This window comes from Danio rerio, chromosome 14, assembly GCF_052040795.2.
Source record: "Danio rerio strain M-AB ecotype USA chromosome 14, GRCz13ab, whole genome shotgun sequence".
In the NCBI taxonomy this organism is placed as follows: Eukaryota; Metazoa; Chordata; class Actinopteri; order Cypriniformes; family Danionidae; genus Danio; species Danio rerio.
In genome coordinates this window covers 27,075,475-27,089,570 of record NC_141034.1, presented here as the reverse complement: position 1 = coordinate 27,089,570, position 14,096 = coordinate 27,075,475, and the positions used below count along the sequence as shown (strand labels likewise).

At 37.2% G+C, this 14,096-nt stretch overlaps 2 protein-coding genes across 3 annotated transcripts in view; both read right to left on the bottom strand.

The window, feature by feature from the left end:
- atp7a (ATPase copper transporting alpha) overlaps positions 1-14,096 on the bottom strand; it is an 813,718-nt gene that overhangs the window by 243,169 nt on the left and 556,453 nt on the right. The window lies entirely within an intron of this gene.
- LOC147833953 (uncharacterized) overlaps positions 1-14,096 on the bottom strand; it is a 151,178-nt gene that overhangs the window by 26,405 nt on the left and 110,677 nt on the right. The window lies entirely within an intron of this gene.

Genomic DNA, 14,096 nt, shown 5'->3' with positions numbered 1-14,096 from the left:
CAAGCTATTTGATCTCCTCGACAGTTTTTGGAGTTTTTGCTCAATAAAATAGTCGTCTGAATTTTCAAGTCCATGGACTGTATTTACATTGACCCACTGGCAGCTAAAATCCACGTCTACACTATCGAGTGTGTATGAACTGTGATTACTTTTATATTGCTGATTAGCTGTTTGGCATTTCACTCTCTGACTGAAGGCAGTCGACCAATCGCAACAGGCTGTCATTGGTCCAATCAGTGCATATTAGCTTCGCGCTAAGGAGGGGTTTAGGAACAAATGAATCACTGGACGATTCATACAGGAGTCGCTGGGATAATTAGGTAAAAATAAATGCAGATTATAAGACCATGAAAGTGTTTTTTGACCTTGCATGCATATTAGACTTGATGGAGACCCTTACAACCAATATATGACCTATTTCATGTATAATATGGGCTCTTTAAAATTTTGTTGCCTTTGATTTTCATTCTAAAAAGTAAAATAATAGTAATTATAATAATAATTATTAAAATTCATCATGTAATGGTATGCTGTAGCAACAATGTAAACAATGGGTAATGCTGCTTTGCGGGCAAACGATTTAGCTACAAATTCATATTTATCAGTCAAACTGCTGTAAACACACACACATACACACTCCACCAGCATGTTCGTGTCTCTTATGTTTGTGCACAACTGCATTGATTGTCTTCAGGCAGCTTCTCCAAGTGTTTCACATCTCAGATAATGAAGTTGCAAAAGATATGTGGATGATTCATATTACTTACACCTGCATATTCCGGATATATGTGACAGATGTCGTGTAACGAATAGAGTTAAAAAAATACAGGATAGCTCACCTGACTCCTGGTAACAAATAAATCAAGGCTCACACAGGTAGCATCCCACATCTTGTGCTTTATTCTTCTGTCACGATATATTACATAAAATAACTTAATCCAAGGATCAGAGAAAAAAAAAATTCACTCACACACACACACACATAGACGCAGACAACATTCACAAACACACACATAGACGCACACACAAAGGCAAACGCTCTTAAAGGAGCCGCATCACATTTTCACTCGTTACAGACACTTGTCAGATTTTATTTTAGAGAGCAGGCAGGAGTATGACTGATTGTTTACACAGCAGAAAAGCGCATGCTTGTCCTGGCGTGACATGGAGCCGATCCGCGAATAGCAGCACATTATGACGATGACTAATCAGAGTCCCTTAAGGGCGAGCCTTTCAGAGGAACTAGGAAATTTGACAGTCGTTTTCATGTTAGCTGAGTAGTTGTGTATAATCAAAGTGAGATATATGAAAAAATAATGCGATTTCCTTCAAGTTAAATATGAGCACAGATTGCTTTGCATCTTATAAACACAACCAAGCCGTAAAATTACATTATAGACCACCCTTTTAAGATTTACAGAATCTTATAAGAATGCAAAAGCAATGTTAAAATAGGGCAACACTTTATTTTGATTGTTCACTTGAGTATTAGAAGACTGTCTGCATAATATCTACTGCTCGTTCAACAGACATTTATCAGACTATAAGAAACTTTGCATGTTCGTCTCAACTTACACTAACCCTAATCCCAACCTAACAGTCTACTTATAATCTATTTAGAGTTAGTTGGTGAGTAGATGCAATGTAACTTAAATTCAACCAACGACCATCAAAATAAAGTGCAACCTAAAACAGAATTAAAAGTAGTAAAGTAAAACAATATTTTTATGCATGTGAGGGTACAATGGGGTACAGTTAAAAATGGAGCTTTATATAAGTAAAGGATGTTCATACAGGCAGTGGTTAACAGGCATAGACAGAAACAACAGGGTTAATCCAAAACATAAGGTTACGATCCGTGTTAGGGAAAAGGAGAGAGGACTAAATTGCAGACAAAATGGGGTTTTATTTATAATAAAATACAATAAACGGCAAAACAAACTAGCAGGAGGGGGAAAACCCTAACAAAAAGTCAAAAACAAACTTGACTGAGCTGGCAGAAAAAAGCAAGGCTGAACACAACAAGACAAGGAAATAATCGATGACAAACTGGCACAGGACAGCAAACATAAGGAGAATACAAACAGAAATAAATAGTAATTAAACAGGTGAACACAATAAACTAATAATGGGTTAACAAGGAGGGTGGTACTAGACCATAGATGGGAGAGTACATGACATAAGAAAACACCACATGCCATGTGCTCACATAAAATGGGACAAGAACACGCTGCAGAGGAGAGAACTCATTAACAGCGTGTTCACAAAGCACACCACAAAAGCACACGGCCACAATGTAAACACAGAGTCATGTGCTTAGACAACAACAACATAGACAGATGCAAGACATGAGTACATGATTAATGAAAACACTTTACCATGCACTCACACATATACAACGCGCATGTTTCATCCCAGTGCCAACCAAAACTAACTAGACTGACGCTGAGAATGAAACAGCGTGATGCTGACAGAACAAACACAAACACAAGTACAAAAGTGCACGTGTGCATCAAGCGGCAGTGTGCATGGCCTAAGGGTGCTCATGACAGCACTCATACGGAGACACACAATGACAAAACAAGAAAACTCGAGCCGAGCACAACATACAGGACAAGACAAAACTAGTGTCTGGACTCTGCCACCAAAACAGGAATTTACAAAACCGAAGTGGCAGAACCCTAACACATAATCCAGTAAGCAGGCAAAATGATTGGGACAGGCAGCAAACAATCAATAATCTAAAAGCAGTCAAAATCCAAACCACAACAGACAAAGGCAAAAAAATGGTGCACATTGTAACAGTAAAACAAGACTGAGCAATTGTGTGTATGTGAGTGGTTTCATATAGTGTGTGCAATTAGTCTTAATAATAAGCAGCTGTGTCGCTGTGAGATGCAAAGCATGTTGGTAGGTGTAGTCCAGGTGAATGGATAGTGGAGTGTTCATATAGCTGGAGTTCCCTCTAGTGGTTCTAGTGGGTGACTGGTAACAGATTTACTTCAGTATTTTATTATGTATAATTATGTCATTTAATATTTCACATTTGTTTTTTTTATCAATTTTTCATTTTCAGTTTTCAATTTTATTAAAGTTTTTTATTAACAGTCCTATTAAACAAAAAACTTTTCGTTTTGGCATTTCTGTAATTTTTTGCAGTATATTTGCAGATTGTTATTCGTTCATTCATTCATTTTCTTTTTGGCTTAGTCCCCTTATTAATCTGGGGTCTCCACAGAGGAATGAACCGCCAACTTATCCAGCATATGTTTTACACAGCGGATGCCCTTTCAGCTGCAACCCATCTCTGGGAAACATCCATACACACCCAGTCACACACATACACTATGGACAATTTAGCCTACCCAATTCACCAGTACAGCATGTCTTTGGAACGTAGGGGAAACCGAAGCACCCGGAGGAAACCCATGCAAACATGGGGAGAATATGCAAACTCTATACAGAAATGCCAACTGACCCAACCGAGGCTCGAACCAGTGACCCACTTGCTGTGAGGCGACAGGACTTCCTACAGCGCCCCAGCGTTGCCTGCAGATTATTATTTATTATTATATTTAAATATACGTAAAGTATACAAATTAAAAAAGAAAAACTACCTGCATGAAAGAAGCTGAAACTTTAACTGTACAATTTTAAAAAAGTGGAATCACATACAATAATCGACTTTAAAATCCTAAATAATTTCCTTCAAAAATTTCACAAGCACAGCGAAGGCGTACAGTATGTCAACATTTTCAGGGAATAACAACATAAAAGTCCCACAAAATGCTATCATATGCTTTCAGAAGACTTATATTGTACACAGGTCACATGGCCCACTTTTAAGACTTGCCATTCCAGATCTAAAGTACCCTTGTCATTCTTATGGATTACAGCCCATGGCAGTCTAGCCTTAATGTACTGTCTGAAATGTATACCTCAACAAACAGCAGTGATGTAGGATCTCCTGCTGAGGTGTTGCATGTCTGGGTTCAGATCGGACTCTCAAAGACAGACCGGTTCAGGCATGTTTGGCTATAAGCCTGTCGCTATAAATAACTGAGTCTATTCGGACCACACAGCTGCCCCTTAACACTCACCATCTATCATCAGCAGCGTTACACTAACTCCTGTTTATTGTGGCAGCTCAGTTGATGATGAGACCCGAAACTGGAGGTTCAGTCTTGTCAGGGTATATCAAATATAAATTACATTTTAATCTTTTGCAGTCTTCAGGGACGACTGATCTTATTAAATCCTTGAGCAAACAGGTTTAAGAAGAAAAAAATCTATTCAGCCTTATGCTTCATGCTATACTAAACATTTACATCTGTGTTCACTTCTCTGTGTGGTTTTACAAGGACATGTCTTATGTCTTCCTAAATTAAAATGCTTAAAATTATATTTAACGTGCTACAATTTGCCAGAGGTTTGCTTTGGGGGTTAGGTTTAATAGTAGTGGTAGTGTAAGACCGTATAATAATAAGTGATTTTTATAGTATAAAATATATTACCTTTTGAAGAGCACTTAGAAACCACAAATACATGTACCTGTATGTGTGTGCGTGTGTGTGTGTGTGTGTGTGTGTGTGTGTGTGTGCGTGTGTTTGATGCCGTATATCTTCTGTTTATCTTTATATCCCCTCCCCTCCTCCATTTTGAGCCAAGTACACATATCACTCTGACTTTTCCAGGAGAATTAATTTTAACAAGGTCAAGGGAGGGCAAACTGAAAGATCATAACACGAAAGTCACACAAAAGCAGCTATTAATTGTGTGGATGAATGGTTGTCTGTTTCTGAACTTCACCAAGTGACAGTGAGGGTGGTTATCTTTTGTTCACTAAGGACAGATTGGTCATATTAGGTACCAGAATTGGGTTTCTTAACACATTCTCCTAGCACTCAAATTTTCTGCTGTGTTTTACTCAAGGATTAGACTTTTCAAATTTACTTTGCCTTTCACATAATGATATGCAATAATTCTGTTTTGCTTGTATGAGTATTTTTTTGTTGTTGTTCTTTGAGACTCCTAAATATTAGAAGTCGACATGCTATTTTTTGAATGAACCACAGATCCAAACACAAACAAATCTTGATTAAGCTTAGGGTGAGTAAATTACCAGCAGTTATTTTTCTATTGCTTTCGTATAAGTTGCAATTTGTTACACTCATTTAAAGATATTAATTTCACAACTCTGTCGTTTACAGCCAGTTGATATTTGGCTTTGTCTTACTTCATTGTTTACCTTGCAATGGAATCGCTTTCGTTTATATATTTGGAGGTATTTGGAAACTTGAATTATAAGATATCTCAGAAATAACTTTTTTTCTTTCATTTTCCCTCGGCTTTGTTCTTAGTTTGCCACAGCAGAATGAACCATCAACCATTCCAACATATTGTATGTTTTAAGCAGCACATGTTTTCCCTTTCAGCCACAACCCAGTACTGGCAAACACCCAAACTGTACACTCTCACATTCACAAACACACTCATACACTACAGCCAATTCACTTATCTAGACCCACACAGAATATGTGTGTGTAGAAATCTGCAGATTTTTAGCCCATCTTTGAGTCTATATATTTACTTGTGTAAATGTGTGTAATTTTTTATTTATTCTGTTTTGAAATAATTTTCAGTAATATTATTGACATGGAATGGAAATATTTATATGCTTATTTACAATGCAGTATAGTAATATTTTCTGTCTTTTAGTAGATATATTATATGAGAGACTTGCTTTGTTTACCAAATAATCTAACTTGATTGGATTTGCACCGGCGGCGCAGTGGGCAGTGCTGTTGCCTCACAGCAAGAAGGTCGCTGGTTTGAGCCTCGCCTAGGTCAGTTGGTGTTGTTGTGTGGAGTTTGCATGTTCTCCCTGCGTTTGCTTGGGTTTGCTCCGGGTGCTCAGGTTTCCCCCACAGTCTAAAGACATATGTTACAGGTGAATTGGGTAAGCTAAATTGTCTATAGTGTATGAGTGTGTGTGTGTGTGTGTGTGTGTGTGTGTGCGTGTGTGTGTGTGTGTGTGTGTGTGTGTGTGAATGAGTGTGTGTGGATGTTTCCCAGAGATGGGTTGCAGTTGGAAGGACATCCTCTGCGTAAAAACCTGCTGGATAAGTTGGTGGTTCATTCCACTGTGGCAACCCCGGATTAATAAGCCAAAAACAAAATGAATGAATGGATTTGCACTGTAAACATAAAATAAAAAGGTTTTATTTTATTTAATATTTTCGGTTTTTAGTTATTACACTCCCAAAAACCCTTTTTATACCAATTTACAGAAATTGACAGAAAATAAGTCCTGTGATTTCAGTCAAATTAAATCACACATAGAAAGTAGGCCACATTATTCTGAGCAACCTTAAAACATGGGCGCTTTACTATTGCAGCAAATCGTCTGGAATCATTAGTGAAAGCAAAAGTGTCCAAGAATTTGTCCAAAATCTTTACACCCAATCACCCCGAGACTATTTAGACCGCATGTCATCGATGAGAAGATGGAGGATGTGTTCTGTGTGGTGGATGAATTCGCCAAAAGGTCTTAAACAATTACTAAATGCACTACAGAATGTCACGTTTTCACACACATGCACAAATTGCATCAGCTCATCACATTTTAATACTCTCTTCTATTGAGTACTTTAAAAAGGAATCGTTTTACTCTTACTTTAATATTTACAACAGATTACTTTGCTTGCACTACATTTTTGGGCAGGTAATATTACTTTTACTTGAGTATGATTTTTCAGTATTCTTTTCACCCTTGTAAATTATACAAATTTGGGCTATAATAAATAATAAAATGATTGTTATATTTCTATGTGACAGTTTTATTTTTTCCTAAAGAGTTTGTGTTTCATAACTGTTTATATTTTTGCTGAAAAGCATTGGCAGCTTACCTTATTTTCTAGAATAATATAATAATAGTATTAATGTTCAGTGATTTTCTTTTGATGCCAATGTATATGCCAGTACATAAACATCAACATTGCCACAGTCTCCTCTACAAACAAGCCAATACATAATCAAGAGAAGGTAAACACAGCATTAATGCCACTCACTCTCATAAAGCCGCAGTGATCCAGTCACAGTCCAGCTGTTTGTAAGAAGCTTTGGTGTTGAAAACAGCCTCCGAGTGTGTTTGTGTACTACTTCGTGCATACTCGTATGTTTGTGTGTACCCTAGAGACCAACACACATGCACACGCACACTTCAAGCATCACTCATTCCTGCACACTTGAGAGGGATAACGTCTAAGATATGCTGTCTTCTGAAACGCCAGTCTTCACTCATCTCCACAGCTGCCTACCTGCTGTGTATTGTCCCTGCTGGAAGAAAAAAAAAAAGCAGAACAATCACTCTGGGAAAGCTCTGATGCCTGCAGTGATCATAAGCTGCTAAAACAGGTTTTTCTCCCACCGGACACTGCCGTATGATCAGTGATTTTTCAGACCATTTCTGATAATTACAGAGCTGCACACTCACACTAGTCTTTGATGTCTCCAAGGGACAGGCTATACCCGTGAAAAAGACTTACCGCGGCCTCTCTGTGGTGTTCACGCTGACTACGAGAGCTGTTTGTTCCCCCCAGCAGTAAAAGCTTATGTCACTAGAAATGAAAGACAATAGAGGAGCAGTCAGTACTGATGTATATATGGCATATGTGCAAGGGGAGCTAACAGGCCATATGCTCTTGACACAAAGACCTATTAGACGCAAATGCACAGTGACACGACTCTGTTCGCTGCAGGCGGCGGAGCTGAAAATAAAGGTCATTTTCAGGTGCAGAAGCCCATGATAGGCAGCATATGCCACTAGTTCTGATGGTGACAGGGGCAACTGCAGTCGGGCAGCCAATCACTCGTGTTCTTCACACCTTGTGCCAAACACCCAAGGGCTCCCCTGGTCTGAGGGGAAAACAAATGATATTAGCCATGCTCGGTCTCTTAGACTCTCGCTCTCTCAAATCCCCTTCTGTCTTTCAAAACGCCAGGTCTCTGTAATGAAAATGGTGGACGGCCACTTATCATCTTCAGGTGACAGGAGCTGAAGGTAAAGCACACACAGTGTAATATACAGTATATACAGTGGCCTTCGGAATTATAGACAAAGATGAGAGAAAAAAAGCAATAAAACTGTCAGCTTGATGGTAAGCTGGAAATACAAGAGTAATCATTTCCTATCATTGCTGTAAAGCCCTGTGAAATAGCTTGACAAGTGCAGTTTTGACATATTTCCTACTGAAGCCAATGGCGTTTCATGGTAAAACAAATATTTTAGAAGATGGGGATTTAGTATGAAGATGCTTGGTGCGAATCATATTAAAACATATAATTTTGTGTTTACAAAGATACGAATTTATATCAAAGTCTTTTTAAAGCAAGTCATTTCACTCGGCGGCCATCTTTGAAACGCCTCTCGGGCAGTATGCTCAGGTATTCTGTCTTTATGGGGAAACATCAAATTCTCCAAAACTACTTGCCAAGCTTACAATTACATTTCACATTTGGAATCACGAATAAAACTATACAACAACTATCTCATAATATTAGTTTCTAAACGTCCGAATCAAAGAAACTCTTTTTTTTTTGCCAGAGCTAAAGCACATGCGCACTCGAAAGGATAGCAATCACAACACCAACCTCATTTACAGCCGTTCTATCATCCTCTGGATAATGCTTCCCCTGATCGTGCTGCTCTTCTAAAATAATTCACAACCTGGTCTTGATGGCGAATCTCCTCCAGAAACGACAGCGCCTCTTCGTTTACTAGTTTGTGGACATTTGAATAGTTGCTGCTGTCATGTCATGTACGTTTGACAGAACAGACCGTACCTCGCATTCATTTGTTACAGATTACAAAACCAGAAGACTTTTGTTTTCAAGCGTAGTGGGTTCATCTAAATGTAGAGATTTCAAGCTTTATGTGAATATATTTCTTATGTTTCTGAAGCAAGTACTATTCGCTGAGATTCCAGTGTGTTTGTTGACAACAGAAAGTGTTGAAAAAGCACGTCTGATCTGAGCTTCTTCCCTGGAGAGTCAGCAGTCTACTATACTAGTAGGCAGGGCTGAATTCGTCATATTGACCGTTACACTGTTCCCTATTCAAGACTATACGAGTGACATGTTTTGTGTACTCTATAGTCTTTGTTTATATTAATCTAGTTAGGTGTAGTTGGAATCCACTTGTTAAGTGTCAAGTCACGCAAAACGGCTTCCGGGTCCAAGCGCTCTATCAAACTGTATTGTGGAGACTTATTACATTTTCTATGACTCTAGCCACCATTAAAAATATCTAGGAAGTAAGCCCCCTCACCGATGTAAAGCATTCATAATTTCACAATGCATTCCAGAAATATGGAGTGTTTATAGGAATGTGTCTGGTGCATATGGAGAGGAAAAAGTCTGTACCTGTTTTTATTTTTTTTATTTTTTATCAAGCCTTCTCATTTGCATGAAGCACACTCAGAATTGCACAACGTGAGCATAAGCATGACTCTAAGCTGTGTAGCAGTTTAAGGTCTGTGATATAAACAGACCAATTGAGACTGGGATTAATTATGAAATAACAATATGTTGACTAAAATAGGGGGCTGCATTGTGGCGCAATGGGTACCGCTGTCGCCTCACAGCAAGAAGGTCGGTGATTCGAGCCCTGTACTTAAATAAACAAACGCAAAATGTTGCCAAACTAACTTGGTAAGCAGTCCCATAAACACAATAAGTTATGTTAAAAGTGAAAGCAAATTGTTGAGAAAATATCGTATATTGTAAATTGCATATCGGCTCTGTGCATTACCTTTCTTAAATAAAAAATAAATAAATGAAATCAAACACCTGAGAAACATAGCATTATCAGATAAATCTATATTATTAATAGCAACCTGTACATATATTCATCTATTGTAATTCTCTGTTCATAGCTAATACAACCTGTATATAATGTTCATAGTACATCCATCTGTAAATATCACCATAGTCTTTCTATAATTGCACTTTATACCTATCCTGCACTTGCTGCTATTGCACTCTTGGTTAAACGCAAACTGCATTTCATTGCCTTGTACTTTTATATGTGTAATTAAATCTAATCTAATCTAATCTAATCTAATCTAATCTATATTAAGTTTCCAGGTAAAAAAAGTGGTTTAAACAGTTTAGCGTTTTACATTTGGTGAACACCTTTTAGCATAAGTATGTGTATATAAATGGAAAATGAGTGTACTACATATACTGTTCTTTCATGTGACTTATGGTCTCAGTTGTGTCACTTTTCTCACTGCTTTCATGTGGTTTCACGAGTGTCCACAGCATGTACATGTAATCCCAGCTGATGGAGAATCAGAACCATAGGGCACTTTTCAACTACACTAAAAAATTCTGGATTCCACACAATCGATTTGTATTGAGACAACATGAAGGAATTAAGTTAACTTAATTGTTTCTACAAATGTAATTGGATTAAACATAAAACAATTAAGTTGTCAAATAAAACCCTCAGGAAATGTGTTGTTTCAGCTCATTTTAAATATACAGTTTGAACAAACAGCAAACGAAAGACAACCAAAGATGGAAATCATGAATTTGGAAATGCTAATTATTTTAGGATTTCCCAGAGATGGGTTGCAGCTGGAAGAGCATCCGCTGCGTAAAAACTTGCTAAATAAGTTGGCGGTTCATTCCGCTGTGGTGACCCCGGATTAATAAAGGGACTAAGCGTCAAGAAAATGAATGAATTAATGATTAGTTATTTTAGGTATTGTTTATCACTCTATAAATATCCCATTGTATCTTGATTGCTGCTTGCTATGAGGTTTTGTTAAGACTGGGCATCACATATGATATTTGGCTAACTTTAATCCTTGAGTCTTTAATAATCAAATGGGCATGTTTTCACATTTCAGAATATATGGTTTGTGGAATTATAAATACGAGCTGACATGCAAGGAAAATGCCATTAGTTATTCTTTCAGCATGGAGAAGATGAGAGATAATGCAAATGATATAAGACAAAAGCATTCTGATCTTGTTTAGTAGTTAATAGGGAGTATAAACCAATTGGAATTTGTGTCAATGATATTTCATTATTTATCTGAGAGACTTCAACAGCTGTCAAACGCTAAGGATTGCCTGCCATTCCATTTTCCATCACACTAGCCACCATCACAAATCACTTGGAAGTATGGTTTGTGAGGCTTTACATTCTCCATGATGCACACATTTGCAAAATTGCTTGGAAGCACCAAAGCTTAGAAGCGTAGTTAGCTAGTTTCACACCATCTGTTTGGAAAACTTTGAAAGTCTTCTCCATTGTAAATACTGGATGTAGACTTTGTTTGTACTAAAATAATCTCCAGAATGCTGATTGAAACTGATTGTATTCTGATTCGATGTAAGATGAAAGATAGCTGAATTTTTCTGTGTAAAATTTAACATTGGTTCTATGGTGTCACAAGCCATCATGTCCTGCACCAAACACCAGGAGATTGTCCATCTTTCTCTGTGTTTCTGCTCTGATCGAAAGTAAATCTCAAAATCCACACAAAAATTGTTCACTGGCCCTGTGAATGAAACTTTTGCTGTGTCCATTCAATTCCGCTGAAATAAACCCACCTAAAAACCGGTGGGACAACAACCTCAAGATCCCCAAAGGATCAGCAAAGATTTGTTTGGAGAAATGTTCCTCAGACTGAGATTATCCAGCACTATAAAGATAGATGAATGACTTTATCTCAATGTAGAAATGGTGAACTAAAAATAGTGCAATTGACTTCGGAAATGTTTTTAGTTTTATTTATTTACATGTATATTTCTTAAAGAGAGAGTTCACCCAAAAATGAAACTCACCTATTGCCTTTTTTATTCTGTTGAACACAAAAGATGATATATATTGAAGAATGTTTGAAACCATTGATTTCATTCATTCATTTTCTTGTCGGCTTAGTCCCTTTATTAATCCAGAGTCGCCACAGCGGAATTAACAGCCAGCTTATCCAGCACATTTTTTACGCAGTGAATGCTGCGGTTGTCTTGTTTATGTAATTTTGATTTTCACAGATTATTTAAGATTATGTTTCCTTCTTAGTGCACCTCAAAATTATTTATGTGATTTTGAACACAGCTGCGGCTTGTGAAGAAAGGAAATAATTTTTTGTTAAAAACGTAAAAAAGATGTTACATTTCCAAAGATTGGGGTTAAAAAATGTTAATGGTTTTAATTCACATTTATAAAGTAGGCCTATGCTACGCTATATATATAAAAAAAAATTCAGACCCCCCTAGTGACAAATTTTCAAAAAAAGCAACTTAGCAAGTTTTTGTATGTTACTGGACATTTTTTTAGACTGTCGTTTGTCCATACTGTACTGTCCGTCCTCCTCTCAGTGAGCTGCGGGTGATGCTGTTGGCATCTCCCCTGCCTCAGAGCACTGACAGGCAGCCAGTCCTCGAACAGCAGTCTTTCATACCTTCAGCCTGAGAGCAGATCACTCCTCTGCTTACCGACGGCAAATGATTTAGCACCGGCAGTATGAAGGTATTTCCCTTGTACAGTCAAACCGATCTGCTTCTCCTTTTATTTTAACAATTTAATTCAACCATTTATTATGTCTGAGTTCATTACATCTGAGAGATTACTGCAAATTAACTACACATCTATATTGATATACTGTATTCAAACATTAATAAATTTAGTTAAATTGACATGCTTACATAAAGCGTAGTGCAAATATAAATACGTCTTTATTAACCATAGGCTGTTAAACAAACAGAAACGGTAGAACGTGATAATGTCAATAATATGCAAATGGACGCATGACGCAATCTAGCAACTTTTAGCGACTTTTCGGGCAGAGCTAAGCGCCTTTTCATCGAAAATGTTGGCAACAGTGAAAGAGATATGTTATTTACTTAAGTTTTTCAAATATGTATGTAGGGAAAAGATAAACATAGGCAAGCTTGACCACATGTTAACCACTTTTTTTAACGCAGTTGTTGCAGATTGCAAATTTACGGTTTATTTATGATGGTGCCTATTTTAAGATATGTTTCAGTGATTTTAGAGAAGGGACATCAAGCATGTTGGCTGACAACTTTTTAAAATATATTTTTACTCTCATTTTGAAATACATAATGAAATACTTTATATAAGCAATGCATCTTAGTACACACAGAAATTAACACCATAAACCTTTATTTAAATAAATATTACATTTGAAAAAGTTTAAATAATTTCACAACATTAGCTTTTCATCTCTGCAATGTTTGTAATATTTTAGGGAAAGATACAGTTAAAAAAAAGATAAAAACCAGTCACACTATGCGTGTTTCATAGAGCTCACAGCAAAAGCAAATCAACATTTTCATCTGAGCAAAGTTTGCTGTGTATCTTAAAAAATGAAAAAGAAACATTCAAACATGAATAACCAAAACACTGACAACAGGAGAATGAACAAATTTACCTCGAACTTGCTGAGCCAGTGCTCACACGTCATATTTGTGTAGTTTTGAAAGCGGTAAGATGATGTGACAAGGTAGATTTCAAGCTGAGCTGAAAACATTGAATTGGACAACCTCACTTCTCAACTACTGGCCTTCCAGCTATCTCCAGTCTGAAGGTATCATGTGAAATTTATATCATTTTCAAGTAATATCTAGAAACTCTGCAGTTCCTTCTGTTCACCTCATGCAAACCCTTACTACTAATGCAGCTCTGCATTGCTCTTTTTCTGTTCGGTTATTCAGCTAGACATGTCATGACATTGAGAGATGGATCAAATGTCTCTTGAACAACCTGTGCCAAGTTTTAACAAAGAATTCATGACATGATACCAAATTTTCAGGTTCATTACTGTAGGAAAAAACATTTGAGATTGGATGTCGGCATTTAGCAAGATATATTAACAATCATGACTGTAGTTTATTCCGTTTGTTTGAATCACTGGGACTAAGATGACTATGTTATGTGTAAGTGATGTTACATGGAACCATGCAAAGATGATATACTTACAATAGTGTAACCCCACCACCAGTCCTACACCACCCAACCCACTCCGATCTAGGATTGAACCGGCAACTTTCTACAT